The sequence below is a fragment of the Dipteris shenzhenensis genome, chromosome 20 (assembly GCF_047967505.1).
Source record: "Dipteris shenzhenensis isolate YYH24624 ecotype China chromosome 20, Dip_SZ_1.0, whole genome shotgun sequence".
NCBI lineage: Eukaryota > Viridiplantae > Streptophyta > Polypodiopsida > Gleicheniales > Dipteridaceae > Dipteris > Dipteris shenzhenensis.
The window spans coordinates 9,945,145-9,959,251 of record NC_141615.1 but is presented as its reverse complement, the minus strand read 5'-3'; the positions used below and the strand labels follow the sequence as shown (position 1 = coordinate 9,959,251).

The window sequence follows — 14,107 nt, the reverse complement described above, 5'->3', positions numbered from 1 at the left end:
AGATGTTGGATTCATTTATGAGATTGAGAACACTGACTACGTGTCCCCCATTGTCATAGCGATGAAGAAGAACAATAACATACATGTATGTGTTGACCTCAAAAAGGTTAATGACATGATGAGGAAAGGCCACTATCCTCTTCCATTCACAGAGCATGTGTTGGAGACAGTGGCTCGAAACAAAGCGTATAGCTTCCTAGATGGTTTCTCTGGGTATAACCAAGTCTCTATCAACCCAAATGATTAACATAAAATAGCCTTCCCTATGGAATGGGGAGTATATGCATCAAGGGTGATGCTATTTTGTTTTACAAATGCTCTTGCAACATTCCAGAGGTGGAAGATCAAAGCCTTTAGGGAATACTTGAGAGACTTCCTAGAAGTCTTCTTAGATGATATGTGCATCAATTCTAATTGAGGTGATCATCTTAAGTACTTAAGGCTAGTCTTTGATAGGTGTCGGCTGTACAAAACTCCTTAAACCCGCTCAAATGTCAATTTTGAGTTAAGAACGGTGTCATTCTAGGGCACATAGTGTCCAATAATGAGATTTCCATAGACTATAGCAAAATCAGGCCCATTTTGGAGCTACCCCCACCAACCAAGGCCAACGGCGTACAATGCTTTACAGGGCACATGGGTATTATCGAAGGTTTATCTTCTCGTACATAGAAACTCACTCACTCCGAAGGTAATAGCTTTGAAGACGGAAGTGAAGGTCGGCAAGCCATCAACATCTCCACCAAAGAACTCCTACCTACCATGGCTAGGGCAAACTAGAGGCCCAATAGTGGAAGCAACAATAGCCACAACTGGCAAGAGACGGGTGGGTGGCCCAGATGGAGGCCCTTGCCCACTGCACCTTTGATGACTATTCCTCCCTCGAGTCGTATACTTGCCTCATGGAAACCAATAGGGAGGCCTCAAACATGGAAAAATAGTTTATAGATGCCCTGGTCTCTATGGCCCAAATGGCCAAAACTATCTTCACCCAAAAGATGGAGTACGCCAAGCAACAAGCTTTCAGTGCACACGTGGCTCATCTCCAAAGGAACAATAAACAAGAGCTACCAGACAAGGAGTGGGCCAAGCACAAAATGGTTAAGGCTACAAGACGAGAGGCACTAGAGTGAGCCAAAAGCCCTTCAAGCAAAGTCGTAGGACATGTAGCTCGCTCTTGCTATAGAATGATCAATGGTAGAGCCCTTGGCCACAAATTATGAGGCACTTCAATTCTAGGTTGTCATGGATCTGGAACAGTATGAGGTGCTCCAAGCTCGATGTCTAGCTACTAAGAATCAATACATATAGCAAGCCCATCAAATTGAGTTCTACTAGTTAATCAAAACCACAAACAATGTCATAGACTCCAGGACCACCAGCTGCTGTAGTATCACCCCCTCACAAAAAAGACCCCGATGAGCTCTACTAGTAGCCCCTTTTAGTGTCAACACATGCCATTGCACTTGTACTTGCACCACGCATGGTTGGAGACACCTTCAACTACTACTTCCACACACTCAGACACCTTCAACTACTACTTCCACACACTCAGTGCTGTTGCCACATCGCACCGCATCAAGTTCTCTTACCTCCTCCCCTCTTTCACATTCCACCTCCCCATCCTTTGTACTTTTGCTGTTTCCCACCCTATTATAGCCATGGCCTACTTCCATGAGGATGTTGTTTTGAAGGATGACTTAAACATCCTCGTACTGAACACCCACCCAATTATATACAATTTTATGGTGTGGTGTTGGATCCTTTGGGATTCCTCACTTTTTCTAATTGACAGACCTGTATTAGAACTCTTGAACCTCGACGACTTCTAGGACATACCCTACAATTCACATTCCTTGACCAAAGGTCTTGGGTGGTTGCTATAGTATGGTTAGTAAGAAGCTGAATATGTGCCTAGATCTCTCGCTTCATACAACGGTTCACAATATCAACCTACTAGAATAATAGTGCTTTTTAATAGGTTTGTGGAAGCCATAGAAAACATGCTCAAAATTGGCTTCATCCAATTTGATGATTTGCATGTGGCTTACCCATGAGGCAGTTGACCAAGCAAGTGATGTCAAGCAAGCAGGACCAAACTAGCAAGTGAGTGCGAAGAAGAAATGGTTGGGCTACCAATACATAATCTCATTGTATGTATGTACTCATCATTAATAAATATTTAATGGTGCTTCCTCAACATTAAACATGATTATAACATAATATTGCAAGTGTACATTGGTGATAGTATTCTATATTCTCATGAGATGAACTTGAATAGAAATGGTTTGGCTATCAACAACTACTATATAGTTGAAGTGCATAATTTGATAAAAACATAACCTCACTATACGTATGTACTCATCATTAATAAAGATTTAAGTATCACCTCAATTTTTAAGGTGATTATTACATTAGCTTGCAAGTCTACATTGGTGATAGTGTTGTTTATTCGCATGAGATAAACTTACATAGAAATGGTTTGGCTATAACCAACAACTACCACATAGTTGAAGTGCATCATTCAATAAAAACTTCAACATTGAACATGATCATGATCATTGTAATAATGAAAGTTTGCCTTGGTGAAAGTTTTCTATATATTTTCATTAGAAACTATTTTTGTCTTACTTGACTCCTGCTAATTTTTATCATGTAATACAACTGCGTACAACTTTGGTATCATCTGATGCATTGTGCACTTTACTTCTACCTTGGTCAAGGCATCCGAATGTAGAGGTAACTGGAAACTTTTGACACAATCTCCTACATAAGCTATACACCCGATGCTAAATTTTTGCCAGACTCTTGCGATTTGGCAAATTGCTCATCAGCCTACAAGCTTAATTTACCATTTCCACCATTGGCACTAGTGGTATCCTTCCAAATCCATATTTTGTAACCAAGTTTGGTTTTCTAGCTCGTTGTCATCCTAATAGAACTTGAAATCAAGAAATGGTGATGATTCAGCAATGCATACCGTCTTACTCATGTAGCTCATTTGATTTTTGACTCCACCACTTTGTCTTCGAGTTCTTCCATCTTTTGTGCTTTTGATCGAAGACATCTTTTGATTGACCATACTATCAGATTGTGTTTGAGAGTCTGAGTCTACCTGCACTTGGGAAGTTGCACTCACGGAATTTGCTACTCGCATTGATCGACTTGTGCACAAAAGCCCTCACATGCAAAATTTTGAATTGATTGACTTGACCTCCCACACACTACAACTGATCTCTTGGACAAGGATACTATTGAAACAGATATTAGATCACACGTCTATAGTTTAAACAATCTCTTCGACGTGAAGCACATGTCTATACTATCAATCAATTGAATATGGGCCACTGCCACCACCGTATTATATCCAAATAGTGTCCTGACTAGAATTTTTGACTCCAGATCCTTCGACTGGCCTGTCGGTTCTCTTAATCATATTAAAGGCTGCATGTAAAATCTACCAACTAGTGTTGGGAATATGTTGCCATGTAAATATGCAATCAATCCAAAATGTTCCCTATTTTAGATCCTCCACAATGCAATATGGTCTCGATATCTTAGCTTCAGCTTTCCTGGAAACCTTCCTAATCTGGAGTTGTATACTGATACCAAATCATCTACCTTAAAAAGTTTGAGTTTGATATTCCAGTTCTCTACTTTTCTTGGATGACCTGGACCATATACTGACTTTGAATTGGGTCCTCGTCCAGTCAAAGAATTGTTCATCTTCTTGGCCGCAATTTGCAGACTTGAGGATATAAATTTCATCGAGACAATAGCCTCCAAACCATATACCAATTGGAACAATGTCATGCCCATGGTGACTTTGAAAGCCATTGTGTATGCCCACAACGCTACATCCAGTTTTGCATCCCAATCCTTCCAGTTCGTAGAGATTGTCATCTTAAGAATCTGTTTAGTTGTCTTGTTACTACTCTCTGCCTCGTCATTTCCTTGTGGATGACACGTCCTAGCCATCTTGTGAACCACCATATGAACATTTGTCGAGGGGGAGGAGAAGGGTGGAGGAGGAGGAGGAGGGAGGAGGAGAGAGGAGGAGGAGGGAGGAGGAGAGGGGAGGAGGAAGAGGAGGAGGAAGGATGAGGAGAGGAAGGGGGAGGAGAGAGATTGCAAGGTGAGAGAATGTTATGACATTGAGGGAGCATGGACCTAAGGAGAACAAGCACATGAACACTAAAGTGCACTAAACACTAAACCCCAAAGAATGGGAGCTTCATTCCATTGAGATAATTTTATACATGTTGGTCTCTAAACAATTCGTAGGTATCTCCAAGGTGGAACCTCTTTTGTATGGGACCTTTTGGACAAGAGTCCCTCCACTTTTTGGGGGGACCTCTTGGGTTTCTACACAAAGTGGGGGAGCCTCTAGAGTCCCTCCACAAAGTGGGGGGACCTTTTGAGTCTCTCCACAAAGTTGGGAAACCTCATGAGTCCCTCAACAAAGTGGGGGAACCTTTTGAGGCCCTCCACAAAGTGGGGGACCTCAAAAAGTGTAGGCTTTTAGTCTTTCTCTCTCTAGTTTTAGTATTTATCTCTCTAGATTTTGATTTTGCAAGTATGATTGGATCTTTTCTAAAGAGGATTTTGGCTATCCTCATCCTTCAAGATTCAGCATACCATCTTTTAGACTCAAGATATTATAAGCGCAACTTTGTCGCTACTCTACACACACAATGATCTCATCTTCATTGCTCTAGCTATACTTCTGTCGCTTGTTGCCACAGAGTGAACATTCCTCCAGATTGATTTAATTACCCATTCTCAGGTATTTGATGCTTTGAGTGGGAAGATTTTTGAACTTTGTTCCTTCCATGGAATTGTTTGGTTGTTGGGGTTGGTCTGATGTACCTTCTTTGATGTGATTGTGTCATCGAAGTAGTCCTTGCCTTGTTGTTGAGTGTGTGCAAAGTTTCTTTTCTCTTGTAGATTGCATGTGTGCCTAATTTTTCCATTGGATAATTCTTGTAATTTCTCATCTTTGTCTTGTACATGGTATGTAGATGCACATGTTGAGAGGCCTTGCGTTTGATTACTTTGTCCGACATCAAATTTGGCTCACAAAAACGTACTCTTTTGCTTGATGCGTTCTTTTTGTATAGAATGTACGTCTTCTTGGATCTTGGAATTTGATTCATTGTTTTTTGAGAGGAATCCTTATGAGAGTAAAGGATGAGGTGTTTAGAACTTGCGTGTATGTCTTTGGAGCCCATGGGCAAATTTTTGGTATTGACAATGTTAATAACTTGAGTTGACTGTACCTTGATGATGATGTTTAGCACTTGCATGTATGTCTTTGGAGCCCATGGGCAAATTTTTGGTATTGACAATGTCAATAACTTGAGTTGAGTGTACTTGGTTTTGTATTGATTTGCATTAATATCATATGTGGTGCTTATATCAACTTCCTATTGTCACCTAAAGACTATGAAGGTGCATGCTTGGAGCCTATTGGGTGTCTTGTGTTGGTTCATATTGATTTGCATTAATATCATCTGTGGTGCTTATATCAACTTCCTTTTGTTTCTCAGAGACTATGAAAGTGCATGCTTAGAGCCTATTGGGTGTCTTGTGCTATGAAAAGTAGATATTCAATATGAACACCTATTCACATAAAGGACTCTGTTGAGGACTCTGCCTTGATTTTGAGATTGAGTCCTTGACATGTTGGTGTCTTTCCTTTTCAATGGGGTTTTATGTGTACATCTATCGTGTCTAAAGCAGAAAAACTTGTGCATGAGACTATGGACCTAACTTATGTGTATAGGTGCAAACTTACAAGGTTGCGGATTTGAGAGAATCATATCTGCACATTTTATTCATTGATGCCATGGTTGAGAAACCATGGTATTATTCAAGGTTCGATCCCCAAATGGAGTTTTACTGAATGCTGCTCCTTTATTTGTTTTTATCCTTCTTTCTTTCAAAGACCAAAATCATCATTGGGAACATATTTCTTGGAGAAACTTTTGTCATGTTGGACTTTGAATTTTGTTGAAGCTTTTCTATTCTTGTACTTGAGTTGATAGGCATGTTGGCAAGTTGGAAGAGTATAGGGAGTTGACACTTGAGTGCATATCTAGATATGCTTTTGGCAAAATGCGACCTCTTCATTTTGTAAGGTGGGTGGTTGGATTGTGTTCCATCTGTCAATGATTCATGCCTCTACTAATTTTTCTGTCTTTGATGATGCATGTAGATCTGTATCTACTCTGTTTTCAATCTCTTGGGTTTGATTCTATTCATCTATTGAAAGCATTCCATCTATGGCCTGGATGAGCTCTCGATGGGTTGGAGATCTTCATGTTGACGAACATTTGTAAATGGTGACTTCATGCTTGATGTATGTCCCATTTTCGTGGATATAGACTCACTCTTTGTAGGCTTTGCACACTGCACTCAAGTACCCATACTTCTTTTAGCACATTGCATGGTCTATCAATATTTGCAATTGTTGTTGGTATAGCAGAATTATCCACTTTCTTGATACAGATTTTGACAATCCACTTTGATCGTTTATCCAAGTGTTGATGTCTATTGGATACAAAGTGGTGCACATCCTCTTTTTGTATCCAGATAGACTTTTTACTTGCTTGTTTGGATTGCATATAATTGTAATAATACTCATTATTGCTGAAGGACTGGTGCCTTTTTTGTTGATGGTTCCATTATGACATTTTGTTGGATAGTCATTTTATTGAGCGATTTCCTCTGGAGTCCTCTTTGATTTTGACTGTTGAACAAATCTTGTTTGGAGAGTCTTCGTGTCGTCTTGATATTGTTGACCCTTCCTTTTGAATTTTGACAATTGGTGTAGATATTCGAGAAGGGCCGATGTCAATTACAAGCATTTGTTTGAGTTGAGTGTGCTCCTCTTTCAATCTTGGATCTAATTGTTTTGCTTTTTATAGCATGGAGCAAATTTGTTCTTTTGATCATGTTCCTCTTGTAGTTGTTGCCTGAATTGTGTCAACAATTGTTGTCACCAAGTATTTTGAAATTTGTGCATTAGTTGAACATGATCTTGGAAAATAGTCTTGAGTTGTTGCAGATCTTGTGGTGGGCCTATTCTCTCTTGTTCTCCCCTCTTGAATGTGTCAAGAATAGGTCTTCGAGGGTTTCGATAAGGGAGTGGATCTGACTGTTGTACCTTAGTAGATGTCTTTGGGGAATCCTCTTGTGTATGGCCCTCAAGTGATTCTTCTTCCATGGTTGGCACCCATATTTGAGATTTATCATTACAGAGGATGCTTTGTGCATCCTTTTCATGCAGAAGTGTTGTACTTGAAGAGCCCTGGTGACAGAGATGTTCTTGAATGCCACGCTTTGGATTTGCATCACAACATGTGTTACAACCTTTTAGTGTAATGCTTTGGATTTCTTCCCAATCTGCTTTTGTGAGGGTTGGTTCTAGGACATCAGTTGATTGCATATTCACACCACCTTTCTTGGCTTCTTTCTTCTTTTTCTTTTTTTTGCTTGTTGGTTAGCTTTCCATTATGCACATGTTAGTGACACGCGTTTGTCTTGAAACCATTGCCAAATCTCCCTCATTATTATTTAGTATGTTTGATGATTCAATAAGCTTTGCACTATGTGCATCAGCGGGGTTTGAGGTGACTTCACTTGTGTCATTATTCAATTTGGAAACCTATCTTTCTAATATTGCTTCAATCCTTTCTCGCTCCTTCTCAATTGATTCTTCAATCATCATTGTGACATCATATATGAGGGGGATGGTGGGAGAAAGGGGGATGGAGGATGGTAGAGAGATGGTGGGGTGGAGGGAGATGGGGTGTAGAGAGAGATAGAGAGATGGTGGGGTGGCGGGAGATGGGGTATGGTGTAGAGGGAGGTAGAGAGATGGAGGGAGAAAGGGGAGGGTGGGAGAAAGGGGGATGGAGGGAGGTAGAGAGATGGTGGGAGGAAGGGGGATGGTGGGAAAAAGGGGGATGGAGGGAGATAAAGAGATGGTGGGGTGGACGGAGATGGAATGTAGAGAGAGGTAGAGAGATAGTGGGGTGGAGATGGGGTATAGAGAGAGATACAGAGATGGCGGGGTGTAAAGGGAGGTAGAGAGTTGGTGCGAGGAAAGGGGATGGTGTGTAGAGAGATAGTGGGGCAGAGGGAGATGGGTATAGAGAGATCGTGGGGTGTAGAGGGAGGTAGAGAGATGGTGGGGTGGAGGGAGATGAGGTGTAGAGAGAGGTAGAGAGATGGTGGGAGGAAAGGGGATGGAGGATGGCAGAGAGATGGTGGGGTGGAGGGAGATAGGGTGTAGACAGAGGTAGAGAGATGGTGGGGTGCAGAGGGAGGTATAGAGATAGTGGAAGGAAGGGGGATTGAGGGAGAAAGGGGGATGGAGGATGGTAGAGAGATGGTGGGGTGTAGAGGGAGGTATAGAGATAGTGGAAGGAAGGGGGATTGAGGGAGAAAGGGGGATTGAGGTAGGAGATGGCGTGTAGAGGGAGGTATAGAGATAGTGGAAGGAAGGGGGATTGAGGGAGAAAGGGGGATGGAGGATGGTAGAGAGATGGTGGGGTGTAGAGGGAGGTAGAGAGATGGTGGGAGGAAGGGGAATGGTGTGTAGAGAGAGGTATAGAGAGGGTGGGGTGGAGGGAGATGGGGTGCAAAGGGAGGTAGAGAGATGGTGGCTGGAAGGGGGATGGTGGGAGAAAGGGGGATGGAGGGTGGTACAGAGATGGTGGGGTGGAGAGAGATGGGGTGTAGAGGGAGGTAGAGCATTGGTGGGAGAAAGGCGGATGGTGTGTATAGAGAGGTAGAGAGATGGTGGGGTAGAGGGAGATGGGGTGTAGAGGGAGGTAGAGAGATGGTGAGATGGAGGGGGGGAAACTTGACAGAAAAAGTAGTGGTGGTGGTGGTGGTGAAGATTGTGGACGAAAGGTAGAAGATGGAAAACGAAGGTAGACAAAAAATGTGGGGGCTTGACAGAATTCGGAGATGGAAGAAAAATGGAAGTAGCTTGGAAAAGTGAGGGGAAAGAAGTGCGCCGGGGGGGGGGGGGGGGGGGATGGTGTTCCTTTTATAGGATGTGGGGGGTTTAAGGGTGTGATTAGAGTATTAACATGCTTATGTAAGTCAAAATTGTTTAGGATGTAAATCTCATTCTTTTGCACCAATTGGAAGCATTTTTTCACCCCTTTCCCTTGAGGGATGTGTCTTGAAAGGGGGTTCTTTTTCACAGTTGCATACACATGCTCTGCTTTCGCTTCAAGCACTAACCTCCCTGACAATAGTGCCATAATGTTGTCATAGTCTCTCCCAAGTCTAGGTTCCGAGGTTCTGGGTCACCTATAGTCGTCGTTGTAGCATAGGTGTACACAAGTGTAGAATAGGTTCTCCGGTCGTATTGCAGTGAGAGGTGTAGGCTGAAGTGTGGAAAGTAGATCTCATGCACGAGGGTGACAAAGAGGCCTTGGTCACAATGATGGATGGGATCTCTCACCTCCACGGAAGTTAAAGGGTTTAGAAGGGAGTTGCAGGGTTTAGAAGGGCGATTTGATTGAGAGAGCTATGTAGGAGTTTTAGAGTTCAGAGACGGTTGCAAGGTTTAGGGGGAGTCTTGGGTTAAGGAGTGAAGAGCTAGTATCCTTTGTGACTTTGAGGGGTAAGGGTTGAGGAGGGGGGACATGGGAGGAGCAGGAGAGAGGAGGAAGGAGGAGGAGGGAGGAGGGAGGAGGAGGGAGGAGGAGGGAGGTGAAGGGTGGAGGAGGAGGAGGAGGAGGAGGAGAGAGGAGGAGGAGGAGGAGGAGGAAGAGGAGGAGGAGGAGGAGGAGAGGGGAGGTGGAGTAGGAGAGGGGAGGAAAGAGGAGAGAGGAGGAGGAGGAGGAGGAGGAGGAGGAGAGGGGAGGAGGAGGAGGAAGAGGAGGAGGAGGCAAGAAGAGGAGGGAGGTAGAGGAGAAGGATGAGGAGAGGAAGGGGGGAGGATGAGAGATTGCAAGGTGAGAGCATGTTATGACATTGAGGGAGCATGGACCCAAGGAGAACAAGGACATGAACACTAAAGTGAACTAAACACTGAACCCCAAAGAATGGGAGCTTCATTCCATTGAGAGTTATTCATACATATTGGTCTCTACACAATTCGTAGGTACCTCCAAGGGGGGACCTCTTTTATACAGGATGGTTTGGACAAGAGTCCCTCCACTTTTTGAACCATTGACAAATTTGCATCGAGGAACTTCTGTTCCTCATCATCATCAACCTTTGTTCCCATGTTCACCCCTTGTGCCATGACTGGTTGTTCTTTATTCTTTAGGGTTGTACTCAGGATCTCATTCCATCTTAAGCTTCTTGCCATTCCATATTATGAACATTGAGGATCACCAATCCTACTTCACTCTAGCAGCTTTAAACCATGGTCTACCCAACAACATAGGATAGCGCACATCTTCTTCCTCCATGTGAAGGACTACAAAAGTTATGCAGACTACCATTCCCTACATGTGAAATACCTGAGTACAAATTATCCCAATTGGCAGAATTCTTCTATAATCGGCCATGTGGACTTGAAACGGGGCAAGCTTCAAGCCGAGAGAGTCCCAATCTCTTGAACATGTACTGTGGTAGGATGTTCACTCTTGAACCTCCATCAAGCAACACTCCTATTAAACTCTGGCCATGGTATTGCACCTTTACTGTCAATACCATTTAATTAATGTTCTCCAGTTTTGCTCGACATGCAATTGGTGTGTCCTCATACAAATGGGTTGGTGGTATGAGCTCCTAGGGTCTGAATTCTTAATGGGGCCACATAAGATCTGCCACCATCCTTTTCTTGACTTCGCATTCCCAGCATGTGTGCCAAGATCTCGTATTTCAAGGCCATGATGTTGTTTCAAGTGTTTGGCCCATGGGGAGGGTTGGATGGGTTGTGTGGCTCAAACCCCTTCATAAGGAATAATGAAATATATGTGTCATAATCTCACTAGCCTTTTTGGAGAGTGAGAGAGGCACTATGGGTGGGAGGAAAGGCGATTGGGGACCCCCCTCTCCTTGGTGTGATTTTTGAACCATGTGTGTGGCCAACAATAGTTTAAAAAAGACCTATTATTTTTTCCAAATTCCAAACCTAAGCACACAAGCACAAAGAGCTTCAAATTTTGAGCAATTCTTCTTTTTGAATCGCCTCAATCCGAGTTATGCATCAAAAGTTATGACCCTTCAAAATTTTGGCTATGTAATATGTGAAAAGGGTCTAGGGGAAAAGGCCACGTGGGCTGCTAAAGTGCCACATGGCATCAAAATAGACACGTCTCTATCTACACGATGTGGCACTTTGGTGGCCGAAATTCCATGTGGCCTTTTTTTGTTCGAAAACTCTTCACACATACATAGCCAAAACTTTGAAGGGTCATAACTTTTTATGCGGATTAAGAAGGTTAAAAAAGGAGAATACTCAAAACTTCAAGCACTTTTTAATAGTGTGCTCCAATTTGGGATTTGGAGAAAAATCAAAGGTCTATTTCAAACTATGCAGATTTAGGCGCATGTATGGGACTCATGTAGGAGCATTTAAAAGACGCGTGTGTGTATGTGCACACACATGCTCTCTCTCTCTCTCTCTCTCAAGCTACCACCAAATGCCATGTGGGTAGCACATCTGCCAAAGATCACATGCAGTACACATATGCATCAGGGAGTCATCCAAAGCTGACCCACACAAATTGAGTCGCACTTCCAAGTTGTTAGCAGGAAAGTTACAGTCTGTCACCAGTCACGCAATCACCATGTGTGATGGCTGCACAAAAATCCATCATAGTCCTACTGGTGGGCAGTATGCCTGGCTGTCATGTATCCCAAGGAGAGTGGGGGGTCCCGATTCTGTGCCTCCTAGCCACACATACCTCTCTCTTCCCCCAAAAGGTCCTGAAAGGGATGAGAGAGGAGATGTGAAATCAAGCCAATATATCCAAGGCCATTAGGGCCACATCAATGCGTTTGGGCTTACCTCCAACAATGCCTACTTATATAATTCATTAACATTATACTTATAAACCACTCCAATCTCAACCAAAATGGTTATGTTTCTCCATGTGCTTATTTTAGTTTTTTATATATATCCTTAATTAGACCTTGACATACTTCACAAGACAAATTTTTAAGATATTTCTTGCACCCTTCTCTTGCAATTGTGTGTGTGTGTGTGTGTGTGAGAGAGAGAGAGAGAGAGAGAGAGAGAGGGGGGGGGGAGGTGGAGGGAGGTAGGAAGCTAGGGAGAGAGCGAGGGAGAGAGGGACTAAGAGAGAGTGAGGGAGGTAGGGGAAAGGGATTAAGAGAGAGAGAGAGAGAGAGAGAGAGAGGGGGGGGTGTGAAAGGGGGATGAGGGGATAGAGGGGAGTTGAGAATAAGAGAGAGTACATGCACAATTAGAGAGAGGAAAATAACATTTAAAGAGAGAAGAGAGAAGAGAGAGAGTATGCTTGCCATTTTGGACACACTCGCCAAAGATACTCACCAAAAAATATCCCTCGTCTTGAAAATACATAAGACATGGTTTTAATGTATAAAATCTAGGTTTAGAGACGATTGAATTTGGACCTAATTTGGATGAAATGGGCTTCTAGTGTATCAAATCTAGGTTTAAAAAGATCTCAATCTGGACCTATTTGTTGACATATCGAGCTCCACTCGTGATATGCTAGGGTGACCGTTGTGCATTTATGTCACCAACTTGTTAGCTGCAGATGTGGTTGGTACACCGCCCATGAATAATAGCTGGATGACAGCTATCTTTATGTACTCTAGTTAGTGGCTCAGTTAGTATGCCACCTTAGTTAGCTGAGTTTGGTTTGAGACCCACATATAGGGTTCACCTATTCTTTTGTACTTAGAGTTCTTTTGGCTTTCACAACTAAGAAGAGGAAAACTCTTTTTAGCCTCCACCTTTGTGTATTTTCCCCCATTGTGTAGGTGAGAAAGCTGCAAGTGAGACTCCTTCCTTCTCTCCCACTCTCTTCACATGGTATTAGAGCTCAGTTCGTGGTAAGGAGCTCAAGAAATCAAACCAAGTTTGCGGTGTTCTAGAAAGAGGATCAGTGTTGCTTTCCTTTTTTTTCAAGTTTGCGAGCAAATCTCTGCAGGTAGCACAGCCGAAAAGTGCAAGAATGCACTATCTCAAATTGGGATGCCCTTCGCGGTGTGGCGAAAGGGTAGCATATGCTACTTCGATGCCATTTCAAGGCCCGTTTTGGTGGCAGAAGTTTTCTGCAGCCACTCAAGAAAGTGCCCTGTTTTTGCTATGTGACCACCGTTCTACAGGTCGATGAAAAGTTATCGCAGAAATTACATCGTATGCCTATGCACAGAGATATTGGGAGTGACAGAATCATTCTTATTGCCTGTTGATGCATAATCATCACTAGAAAGTGACTGTGTGGTCAAATACCACTCTTGTCAATTTTGCAGATTTGCCCTTGTGAGGCAGAAGAAGTGTTTTTTTGTAGTGTTCTGTAATGGCATCTGATGCTCTTTCACAGATTGTCACTGAAAAGATTGACAAGAATAACTTCCAAGCATGGAAGTTTAGAATGACAAATTTCCTTAAGGGAAAAGGCTATTGGGAGTTCATTACTAGGAGCTGAACAAGAACCAGTTATTCCTAATGTTCCCAATCAACAGGAGTTGTAGGCATTTAAAGGCTAGCATGAGAGAGCCAGAAAAGTTATGTACTGGCTATCTATCAGTATTTCAGATTCTATGATTGTGCATATTTAGGATGCAAGCATGCCAAAGGAGGCATGGGATACTTTGACAAACATGTATAACACAAATACGCAAGCCAAGAAAATAGAGCTCAAGCAGGAGTAGCATAATGTGCAGAGAGAAAATATGAGCATCAATGACTACCACATGAAGGTGAAGAAGATTGCAGATGCACTTGCTTCTATTGGGTCACCAGTGGAAGATGATGATTTAGTTTCTGTGACCTTGAATGGTCTAGAAAAGGATTATGCACAATTCCAGACATCCATTGCCGTCCGTGGGAATTTTCCTGATTTTGAGCAATTGATTGCTCTTCTAATTTCTAAAGAGCAGAGAAATGGTGGTGCATCTTCTTGAGAAGAAA

The 14,107-nt window shown here is 42.8% G+C and overlaps 1 protein-coding gene across 1 annotated transcript in view; it reads right to left on the bottom strand.

Moving 5' to 3' along the window:
- Positions 1–14,107, bottom strand: part of LOC147889246 (pentatricopeptide repeat-containing protein At1g03540-like) — a 59,861-nt gene that overhangs the window by 12,623 nt on the left and 33,131 nt on the right. The gene's annotated exons all lie outside the window — the stretch shown is intronic.